Below are 11,035 nucleotides of genomic sequence, written 5' to 3' on the forward strand. Positions count from 1 at the left end.
AGCGAAAATAGCAGAAAGCTCACCCAGGGTTCTGCTCAAGTTGTCTCGCTCAAGCGACGAGCTCCAGTTTTGAGTGAAAGTAATCTCACCCACGCGAGGAAGTCTCGCTTAAGCGAGAACTCGCAGAACCTTCCAGTGCTCCCTGATTGCAATCTCGCCTAGGCGAAAGCTTTTAGCTTGAACGATGGATTCTTGTCGCTTGAACCAGAGCTCTTTAGCTTGAGCGAGATTGACAACCGAGTTGTTTAAATGTATGTCTACTTCCATGATTGTGTGGTTTATCCTTTTTATAGCCTGGGGTATGATGTTGTGTATGTTTAAGTGCGATGGAATGAGACTGTTATATTTTGTGCTTAACATGAAATGAACTATGGATTGGTTGGTTGGTGGTGCATTAGCATGAAAATGGGATGTTTTGAGATTTCATGTTGATCTTGTGGGAACATGAATATGGTATGAGCTAGACGTAATTCCATGAGTCTCTTGGCGAAAATTCATGGTGGTGTTGTAGTGTATATAATTAGATAAGGATTCAAGCAAGGTTGCATCGTGAAACTCTAAAGAATCAGTTAGTCTCACATAGAGCGGACTGATTCAAGTGGTGTGGTGAGAAAAGCAGGAGGTCCTAGTCTTTGGTAGGATAATGACCTTAGATGATCATGGGCTAACCTTGTGCGTGGTAGGGTGAAATCCATTGGCAATGGCTTTATAGAGCAGTGGATGCCACAACAAGTGGAAACATCTAGTGAATTCGATCTTATTATATGTATCCGGATAATTGAGTTATAGAGTCCTATTTAGACATGTCAAAGTGAGCCAACCCGGCTCACACGGGTTGGCTCACCACGAGCCGGGTTGAAAATGAGTGAACCTAACCCCGCTCACTTTCTGGTGAGCTAGAAATTTTGTAACCCGGCTCAACCCACCACGGGTTGGTGGGTTAAGTGGGTTGGCTCACCAACCACCTAAAAAATTTATTTATTTATTTATTTTAGTATTCAAATATTTAAATAAAATTTTAAGTAACCCCTGAGATAACAATCATAGTAAAATCAAAAATCAATGTTTTTGCTCACCACCAATATATAAAGAATTATTTCCAAGAAAGTATCCATTAGTCTAAGAAAGCATGACTAATATTACAAATTTTCTGTCATGCTATTCAACAAAATATAAATAAAAAACTTTACATTTTTTTCATGCTAATTTAGAAAAAATTGTTTATAAGACGGTTACTTGAGTAATTTACTATAAAGATTATAGTTAAAGATTAAAGTAACAACATATATATATATATATATATATATATATATATATATATATATATATATATATATATATATATATATATATATAACCTGACAATCAAATTAATTAAACATTCAAACTATTCAAATATAATTAAGCGACATTCTAGCATTTAAAAATATTAAATTGTGAACAAATATAAAAGAAGTAGTAAATAATTATTAAAAAAATTAAAAAAAAATGTAAAAAAATGTTGGTGGGTTAAGTGGGCCAACCCACCATCAACCCGGCTCGAACCCGTTTAACCCGTGGGTTAAGTGAGCCGGGTTCGCTCACAGGTTGAAATTCATTTTGACATCTCTAGTCCTATGTTGGTCTCTTGGCAAGCGTACCAAAAGTCAACTGTAGTATAATGATTTGAAGTAAGAGTGTCGAACCCACGAGGAACGGATTCAGTTAAAATAACTAATTATCTCGATCAGCATGTATATACAAAGATTTTAATTTGAGTTGACATTAACGATTGCATGAAATTAATACAGTAAAAGCGGAAAAGTTTAGAAAAATACAGTAAAAGAAACTGGGATTGAATTTCATCTATCTCCCTTGTCTGTAATCTGGATGAATATAATATATATAACATCTGAAAATACCAATATTGATGCACACTCAAAAATCATTTATATCGATTCCTCGCGTATAAAATTCATAAGATTAGTTTCCTGAAATATTGATTCCTCACATATTCAACAAACTATCCAGCATTACGATCGAGTGTTAAAAGCAATTGATATATTAAGATCTATTCCTAGCATCACAGTATATCAAGTATCATTGTTCAAATCAGATTTTCAGAAATACTTTCCAGTCAGATCTAAAAATCAAAATCAAAACATCTATTGATCAGATAGAAGTAAGCATTAAGAGTAGAACAATAATACCAATACTGAATAAAACAGAAATGCTATATATAAATATCACCAGATTATATCCAAGTTCGAGTAGATTACATTCAATCCCACGGAGCAGATTAGCTACTCATGGTAGCCAACATAATCCTATGAACTAAGAAGAAGAAGAAGAAAATGTGAACTCTGTGTAGCTCGTGGTCACAGCTCCAGCAATTCTGCAGTTTTCTCTCCAAAATCTCCAAGCTCCCCGATGTTCTGAACCTCCAAAACATATATACCCACGAAGTCTCGCTCAAGCTACCTCAGTCTCGCTTGAGCGAGACAGCATTCTTCATTCCAAAGAAAGCCTCTCGCTTGGGCGAGATGTGCTGAAGCCAACATCTCGCTTAAGCGAGAAGGGTACTTCAAGCTGAAGAAAGGATCTCGCTTAGGCGAGAATGGCGGTCTCTGAACTCGCTTGGGCGAGAATGGCGGCAAAGGTGGTTCTCCACTGCACGAACTCTCGCTTAAGCGAGAGTTTGCTCGCTTAAGCGAGAATGGCGGTTGTGGCCTTTAGCTTAAGCGAGCCTACTTAAATTTGAGCGACCTTGACAGCATTCTTTCCTTATTTTCTCTATTTCTTACTTTCTCCTTCACTCTTCTTGAGTTCTCTTTAATCTTTCCTGAAAAACACACAAAATAGGATCAAATGATTTCTTTAAGTCAAAACTTGGAAGCATGTGATTGAAACTTAGGTTTAGGGAGAATCAATATGAAATGAACACAAATTTAAAGCATAAGTGCCAGAGTTTGTTATGAATCTTTACTGAATTTTGGCACTTATCAACTCCCCCCAACCTAGCATCTTGCTTGTCCTCAAGCAAAGTCAAAATCAACAGCCATTCAAAACTAAAACTGAAATTGGTTATTGAGAAATCATTTTCACAGTTCCTGTCCAGACAACTTTTGCATTCCAAACCCCAGATTCAAAATCAGAAGCAAATGGTGAGTCCAATTATCAAACAGCAGTAGGATAAGAGTGCAACCAATTTTTCAGGAAAACCCAATTGTAAGAACAAATGATTCTAACCAAGGAAATTCTCTCTTAAATCTCACAGGCATGTGTTTTTCTCATTTTTCCACTGAAATTGAACAAATCAAAATTGCTAGTCATTTTCAATCCAATCACAAACACACAATCAGCATGGATCTTAAGGTCTTTTCAAGGTTGTAATGAGGCTAGGCTTTCAAGAATAATGGTTTTTCAAGATCACAAAAAGCACAATTTAGAAAAGAGAGCATAACTACAATTCAAGCCCAATTCTACTCTCCATTCCTCATAATTCAGACCTCAATACACCAAATTTCTCTTTCATTTATAATTCACTCTTATCTCTCCCCTTTTTTTTTTTTTTTTTTTTTTTTTTTTTTTTTTTGAATATAAATATATACAATATATACATTCCTACACAATACTAGAGAGTGAATTATGATACTCAGTCCTTTTCTTCCTTAAGTGTAATTCTACCAACCAATTACCCTTACAGTTGAAAAATACACCTATGCTCTCTATCCCTAAGTGTGCAAAGGGAAAGGATAATAATTCAAGTTAAGGTTAAGGTGCATAATTCAAACAATTAAACTCAAATGGGCTATCAACAAAAGATAATTATTTACAGGTTGGCTATTTGGCACTGAGTTATAATTTCAACAAAATTGCCTTAATCATTTCCATGCTTCAAATGTGATGTTATCAAATGAAAACTCAAGCAATATCAATTTGTCAACAAACAGTGAAAACACTCAAACTGTTTAAGGATTCACACACTCACTGGGTTTTCTGGTTTATTTCCTTGGTATCTCACTTGTTGTTACAACTGATTATCTTGACTAACTATGCAGCACTAATATCCTAATTCTGTTTAATTATAAATTCAACCAAAATTTCCTTTTTCACCTCTGTGTTCAGTTCACTCAGTTGTTCAAGACTCAGGATACTTACTGAAATCAGATTTCTTTTTAACCAATTTTCTCAAGAAAGATTTTCAAAGTGATTCCCAAAAAGTTTTAGCTGTCAACTAAATATTATAACAAAATACTAGGCCAAAAAGTAAAATTAAACAGTTAAGCAACTAGAAAATATAACAAACAACTAAAGCAAAATAGTAGTAATTACATAAATACTGCAAAAATACTAAAATAAAAAGAACAATGGAACCGTATTTATAGAGCTCGAAGGGTGGAATGATGATGTGGATCAATCTCCTCCAAAATCGATCTCATCCTCGATGTTTGCTCCATCTGCTAAATACTGCAAAAATACTAAAATAAAAAGAACAATGGAACCGTATTTATAGAGCTCGAAGGGTGGAATGATGATGTGGATCAATCTCCTCCAAAATCGATCTCATCCTCGATGTTTGCTCCATCTGCATCAGCAGCTCCTGATGGTCCCTCACCAGCATCAGGTCCACCTCCCCCTGGGAAAATTGGACTGTCCCCAGGCCACTGTAGATAAGTGAAAAAATCTGGTGGAGTCATGCCTGGGTATGGTCCTCTGACGTTGTGATAGAGGTACTCCTGAAGGTGGAGTTGTCCTCTATGAATGGAAGCATTCTGCTGGTGAGTGTGCTCCATCTGCAACCTCAGATATCTCATCTGCTCAAGCAACTCATTATTCATGTTGAGTTGAGGTTGCTGTGTAGGCCCTGTTTGTTGTTCTTCTCTGGCTGGTTGTTCTGCAGCTGGGTGATCTTCAGCTTGTTGGTCCAGCTGGGGCTCTTCTTGCTGCTCCAAGTCCTCTGGATGAGTACAGAAATGTTCAATGAATTTCTTGGTAATTGATGGTCTTATCTTCTCAGTTAGTTCTACCTCCACCCCTTGTTCCTGGAAAAGAGCTGTGATCAAGGCCGGAAAACCCAAAGCACCTTTTGCCTTGTCATTCCTACTGTTGACTTCGTATCTCACAAATTTGTGGATCTCTTCAGATATAATTGTAGCGACGTCAACAGTGAGATCCTCCCTCATTATGTGATAAAGGAGATGACATCTAGGTACGTTCAAGTCTGACACGTGGCCAATGGGCACTATGTTGGCAAGTAGGAATGTGGTCCAGACTTGAGCCAAGGTTTTCATATCCCCTCTCAGAATTCTAAGAGGATTTCCAGTGGGTCCGACTTGATAGGATCGATTTGCAGCGCATATAAGGAGGGCCACTGCATTTTCGTCATAAGCTTCATGACTCCTCCTTCTTGTTGTGAAGTCACAGCGTTGCCCTGGTTGTAAAGGTAGTGGGTTACCAAGAAACTCACTGATGGCTGCTCTATCATAGTTTATCCACCTCCCCCTAACTTTTGATCTTTTTTCACCAGGATTGTCCTCAGAGTAAGCATTCACATAGAATTCCCTGACAATTTCTGGGTCAAATTTGGGAAGCGGGTCAGCCAACTTCATCCAGTTTCTCCTGATAAGGCCATTCAAGAAAGGATCATATTCATCTGGAAGTAGAACCACCTTTCTTTCCTTGATAAAGACCCAGTTCTTTATCTTTTCATAACGTTCTTCTCTTTTTGGATCTCTAAAACGGTTGATTATTGGCCTTTCAGGAGAAGAAGAGCTACTTGCATGTCTTCTCCTTTTCCCTTTGCTCGGTTCAGTAACGGGATGTTTAGCTGTTGTCTTCGTTCTAGCCATTGACCTGCAAGTATGAGAATTAACCCACCAAAAACATGACCAATTTAGCTTAATTCACTAACCAATCACAAACAAGAACAATTTTAACATGGCATTTTAAGTAGAGCATTTTATCAAACACATGGAGTGCATCTTCAAATGGTGAAAAATTTTGAAACAATTCAACCATAAGCAACTCACATTTTTCAATTTCAGCATCAATTCAAACTAAACCCCACAGTATAAACAGAAAACGCATCAGATTATAGCATGGATACTACCTAGGGTTTACAAGAGCAAAAACGTGATTATGCTTGGTGAAATTGAAGAGAATGAGAAATAGAACTTACCTTGAAAGGAAATTAGTACAGGGAGACAAAATTTGTGAGTTAAAATGCAGAACTTTGAGTGAGTGAGGGCGCGCTCAAAACTGAGGAAGAAGAAGGTGAGCGAGGGTTTGGAGAGAAGTGAGAAAGTGAGCAAATCAGCCACTGTCCCTCGCTTAAACGCGAATTCTCGCTTAAGCGAGCCATTCTCGCTTAAGCGAGATGAGCGTGAGAGGAAAAAATAAAAAGTCTCGCCCAGGCGAGGCTTGTCGCTCAAAACACCCCTGGTGCAGGGCATTCTCGCTCAGGCGAGATACAACTCGCTTAAGCAAGAATATCAGCAAAAATGAATGGTTCAGGTTCTGCATATCTCGCCCAAGCGAGACATGTTTAGCTTGGGCGAGATTTTGTGCAGTTTTGGAAATTTCTGATTTTGCCACTTCTCAAATTTTTGCTCAACTTCTCCTCACTTGATTCATGATCCTTTCAATCCAAATAACTCGAAAACACACATCAAACCATAGTTCAATCAATTCTTTATCATTCCAAAAGGTTTCACATCAACAAACTCAAAATCAAGCTTTTAAACTCAAATTTCACAATTTGGCCAAAACAAGGCAATTTTTAGCATTTGATGATCTCAATTCTGGCACCAAAACTCATTCCCATGCTTAACATACCAGTTTTGTTTGAAAACAACCAAAATTGCATGGTTTGCCTTATTGAGATGATTGGATGCTAAAATTCACCTTTTTACACACAAACATAGAATTTTAAACACAACACATACTTATATACACAAACATATTTAATCACACAAGATGAAATTAAAGTGCAAAAACATAATTAAAACACTGGGTTGCCTCCCAGGAAGCGCTTGTTTAACGTCACGAGCCTGACGCCTGTTTCATTTAAGGTTCATCCAGTTGAATGATTGTGGCGAGCTTATCAATCTCACCACCAAGATAGGGCTTCAACCTTTGCCCGTTTACAACCCAACTTCTTTTAGATTCAGGATCCTCTAGTTCAATGGCTCCATAAGGTCTCACATTCTTAACAAGAAATGGTCCTGACCACTTTGATTTTAGCTTTCCAGGGAATAGCCTCAACCTGGAATTGAATAATAACACTGATTGACCAGGATAAAATTCTCTTTTGAGAATTTTCTTGTCATGATACGCTTTCATCTTTTCCTTGTAGAGCTTAGAGGACTCATAAGCGCTGAGTCTCATTTCTTCCAATTCTTGCAGCTGTAGTTTTCTCTTTTCTCCTGCTGCCTTTGAATCAAAATTCAAGAATTTCAAGGCCCAGAATGCCTTGTGCTCCAGTTCAACCGGTAAGTGACATGACTTACCATATACCAGCTGGAATGGGGATAAACCTGTGGGAGATTTATAAGCAGTTCTGTAAGCCCAGAGTGCATCATCCAACTTCATTGACCAATCTTTTCTTGAAGATGCCACAGTCTTCTCTAGAATACGCTTGATTTCCCTGTTTGACACCTCCGCTTGTCCATTGGTCTGTGGATGATAAGGTGATGCAATTTTGTGCCGCACTCCATAGTGTTCCAAACATTTCTGAAGTTGAGCATTGCAAAAGTGTGAACCACCATCACTAATCAACACTCTTGGAGTACCAAACCTGCAAAAGATGTTCCGCTTGAGAAATTTGATTACAGTTTTGGCATCAGCCTTAGGAGCTGCTACTGCTTCAACCCACTTTGTCACGTAATCAACTGCCACCAAAATGTATTCATTTGAGAAAGAAGATGGCAGTGGTCCCACAAAGTCAATTCCCCAACAATCAAAAGCCTCAACCTCTAAAATGATATTCAGTGGCATTTCATGTCTTTTTGAGATTCCCCCTATTCTCTGACAGCTATTGCAGTGTTGCACATATTTGTGTGCGTCTTTGAATAAGGTGGGCCAATAAAATCCAGACTGGAGGACTTTTGCAGCTGTCCTCTCTCCATTAAAATGTCCTCCATATGGGGAACTATGACAGTGCCACAGAATGCTTTTTGCCTCATCATCGGATACACACCTTCTCAACAATTGATCAGCTCCAATTTTGAACAAATGAGGATCATCCCACACATATTGGTGTGCATCTCTCAGGAATTTCCTCTTCTGGTGCCAACTAAGATCTTCAGGTGTAACACCTGCAGCTTTGAAATTTGCCATGTCAGCAAACCATGGCCTTTCTTGCACCATCATCAATTTTTCATCAGGAAACTCCTCCTGCACCTCTGATTGAGTGTTGGTCACCTCAGTATTAACCAATCTAGACAGATGATCAGCTACAAAGTTTTCACTTCCCTTTTTGTCCTTGATCACCAAATCAAATTCCTGCAACAATAAGATCCATCTAATTAGTCTTGGTTTTGAATCAGATTTGGTTAACAAATATTTAATTGCAGCATGATCAGTATATACAGTGACAGATGAACCAATCAAATATGCTCTAAATTTTTCCAATGCATAAACTATAGCTAGCAATTCCTTTTCAGTTGTTGCATAATTAATTTGAGCTTCATTAAGGACTTTGCTAGCATAGTGTATAGCATGAAAAACTTTGGATTTCCTCTGTCCTAAAACTGCTCCTATGGCATAGTCACTTGCATCACACATTAACTCAAAGCCTAAATTCCAATCAGGAGCAATTATCACAGGAGCTGAGACCAATTTCTGTTTTAACAATTCAAATGCATGCAAACATTCAACATCAAAATTAAAAGGTGTATCCTTGTTGAGCAGATTGCTGAGTGGTTTGGCAATTTTGGAGAAATCTTTGATGAATCGTCTGTAGAACCCAGCATGGCCTAGAAAACTCCTGATACCCTTTACATTTTTGGGTGGTGGCAGCTTTTCAATGATCTCCACTTTAGCTTTATCAACTTCAATACCTTTGGCAGAGATTTTGTGACCCAGCACCACACCTTCAGTTACCATAAAATGGCACTTTTCCCAATTCAAAACCAGATTGGTATCAACACACCGCTTCAGTACGGTGTTTAAGTTTTCTAGGCATTGATCAAATGAAGCCCCAAATACAGAGAAGTCGTCCATAAAGACTTCTATGCATTTTTCCACCAAGTCCGAGAAAATTGCAAGCATGCATCGTTGAAAGGTTGCTGGTGCGTTACACAATCCAAACGGCATTTTCCTGTAAGCAAACACACCAAAAGGACAAGTAAAAGCAGTTTTTTCTTGGTCTTCTGGATCCACTGCAATTTGATTATAACCAGAATATCCATCCAGAAAACAATAGAAAGCTTGCCCTGCTAACCTTTCTAGCATTTGATCCATGAAAGGTAAAGGAAAATGATCTTTCCTAGTGGCCTGATTTAATTTTCTATAATCTATACACATTCTCCAACCTGTGACTGTTCTAGTAGGAATTAATTCATTTTTATCATTACAAATAACAGTCATACCTCCTTTTTTTGGAACTACCTGGACCGGGCTGACCCAGGCACTGTCGGATATTGGATAGATCATACCTGCATCAAGCAACTTCATTACTTCTTTCTTAACCACCTCTTTCATGGTTGGATTCAATCGCCGCTGAGGCTGTGCTACAGGCTTGTAGTCTTGCTCCATATGAATTCTGTGCATACAGTAGGATGGACTAATTCCTTTAAGATCAGATAAAGTCCAACCTATTGCACCCTCGTTGGCTTTAAGAACTGAAATCAGCTTTTCTTCTTCAGAAGCCGTTAAAGCACTACTAATCACCACTGGTTTGTTACCTCCATCTGCAAGAAAAACATATTTTAAATGAGGAGGTAATACCTTTAGCTCCAGCTTCTGACTTTCAGTTCTATTTTCTTGTTGCAATTTCTCCTGCTGTATATTTGATTCAATTTCTTTTGCTGAATTCAGATGTGTTAGGTATTCATCAACTTCCTTTTCTTCATCTTCCTCCAGATCGTCACAAGCACCAATCAAAGCTTTTTCTAATGGGCTTGCCTTTGCTAATTGCTTCCTGGATGTTAGAAAAAGTTCATCTATCACATCCATCCTGAAGCATTGTTGCTTGTCCTTTGGGTGCTGCATTGCTTCAAATACATTAAAGTTGACTTCATCATCTTGCACCCTGACCTTTAATTTGCCATCATCAACGTCAATAATGACCTTGGCCGTCTTCATGAAAGGTCTTCCCAGTATTAGAGGAACTTCAGTGTCTTCCTCAATATCCATTACTACAAAATCAACTGGGAACATGAATTTGTCAACCTTAACCAAGACATCCTCTGCCACACCATAGGGATACTTCATGGATCTGTCAGCTAGCTGTAATGTCATCCGTGTAGGCCTCACTTCCAGATCTCCTATTCTCTTTAGCATAGATAAAGGCATCAGATTTATACTGGCACCCAGATCAAGCAATGCCTTTCCTACCGGTAATGTCCCGATTGTAACTGGAATAGTGAAGCTCCCAGGGTCTTTAGATTTCTGAGGTAGTGACTTCTGAATTATAGCACTACACCCTGCTTCAAGCTCCACTGTCTCTTCAGAAAATTTTCTTTTCTTTGTTAGAAGCTCTTTCATGAATTTTGCATATGTCGGCATCTGCTCCATAGCTTCCACAAAAGGGATGTTAATCTGCAGTCGCTTGAAAATGTCCATGAATCTTGCAAACTGCCTTTCCTTGTCTTTTTTGGAGGGATTTTGAGGGTATGGTAGGCTCTTCAACTGAGGCACCTGTTTCTCACCCTTCTCCCTCTTTTTCTCCTCACTTTTATTTTTTTCTTCTTTTTCTTCTCTTCTATTTACAAACTCTCTTTTATTTTGTTCTTCCTCTCCCTCACACTCATTTTTTTCATTCTCTCTCTCTTTTTTCTCCAACACCTCCTCCTCTACACCCAGGTTGTCTCCAATCCCTCTTCCCACAACT

The sequence above is a fragment of the Vigna unguiculata genome, chromosome 4 (genome assembly GCF_004118075.2).
Source record: "Vigna unguiculata cultivar IT97K-499-35 chromosome 4, ASM411807v1, whole genome shotgun sequence".
NCBI classification, from domain to species: Eukaryota; Viridiplantae; Streptophyta; class Magnoliopsida; order Fabales; family Fabaceae; genus Vigna; species Vigna unguiculata.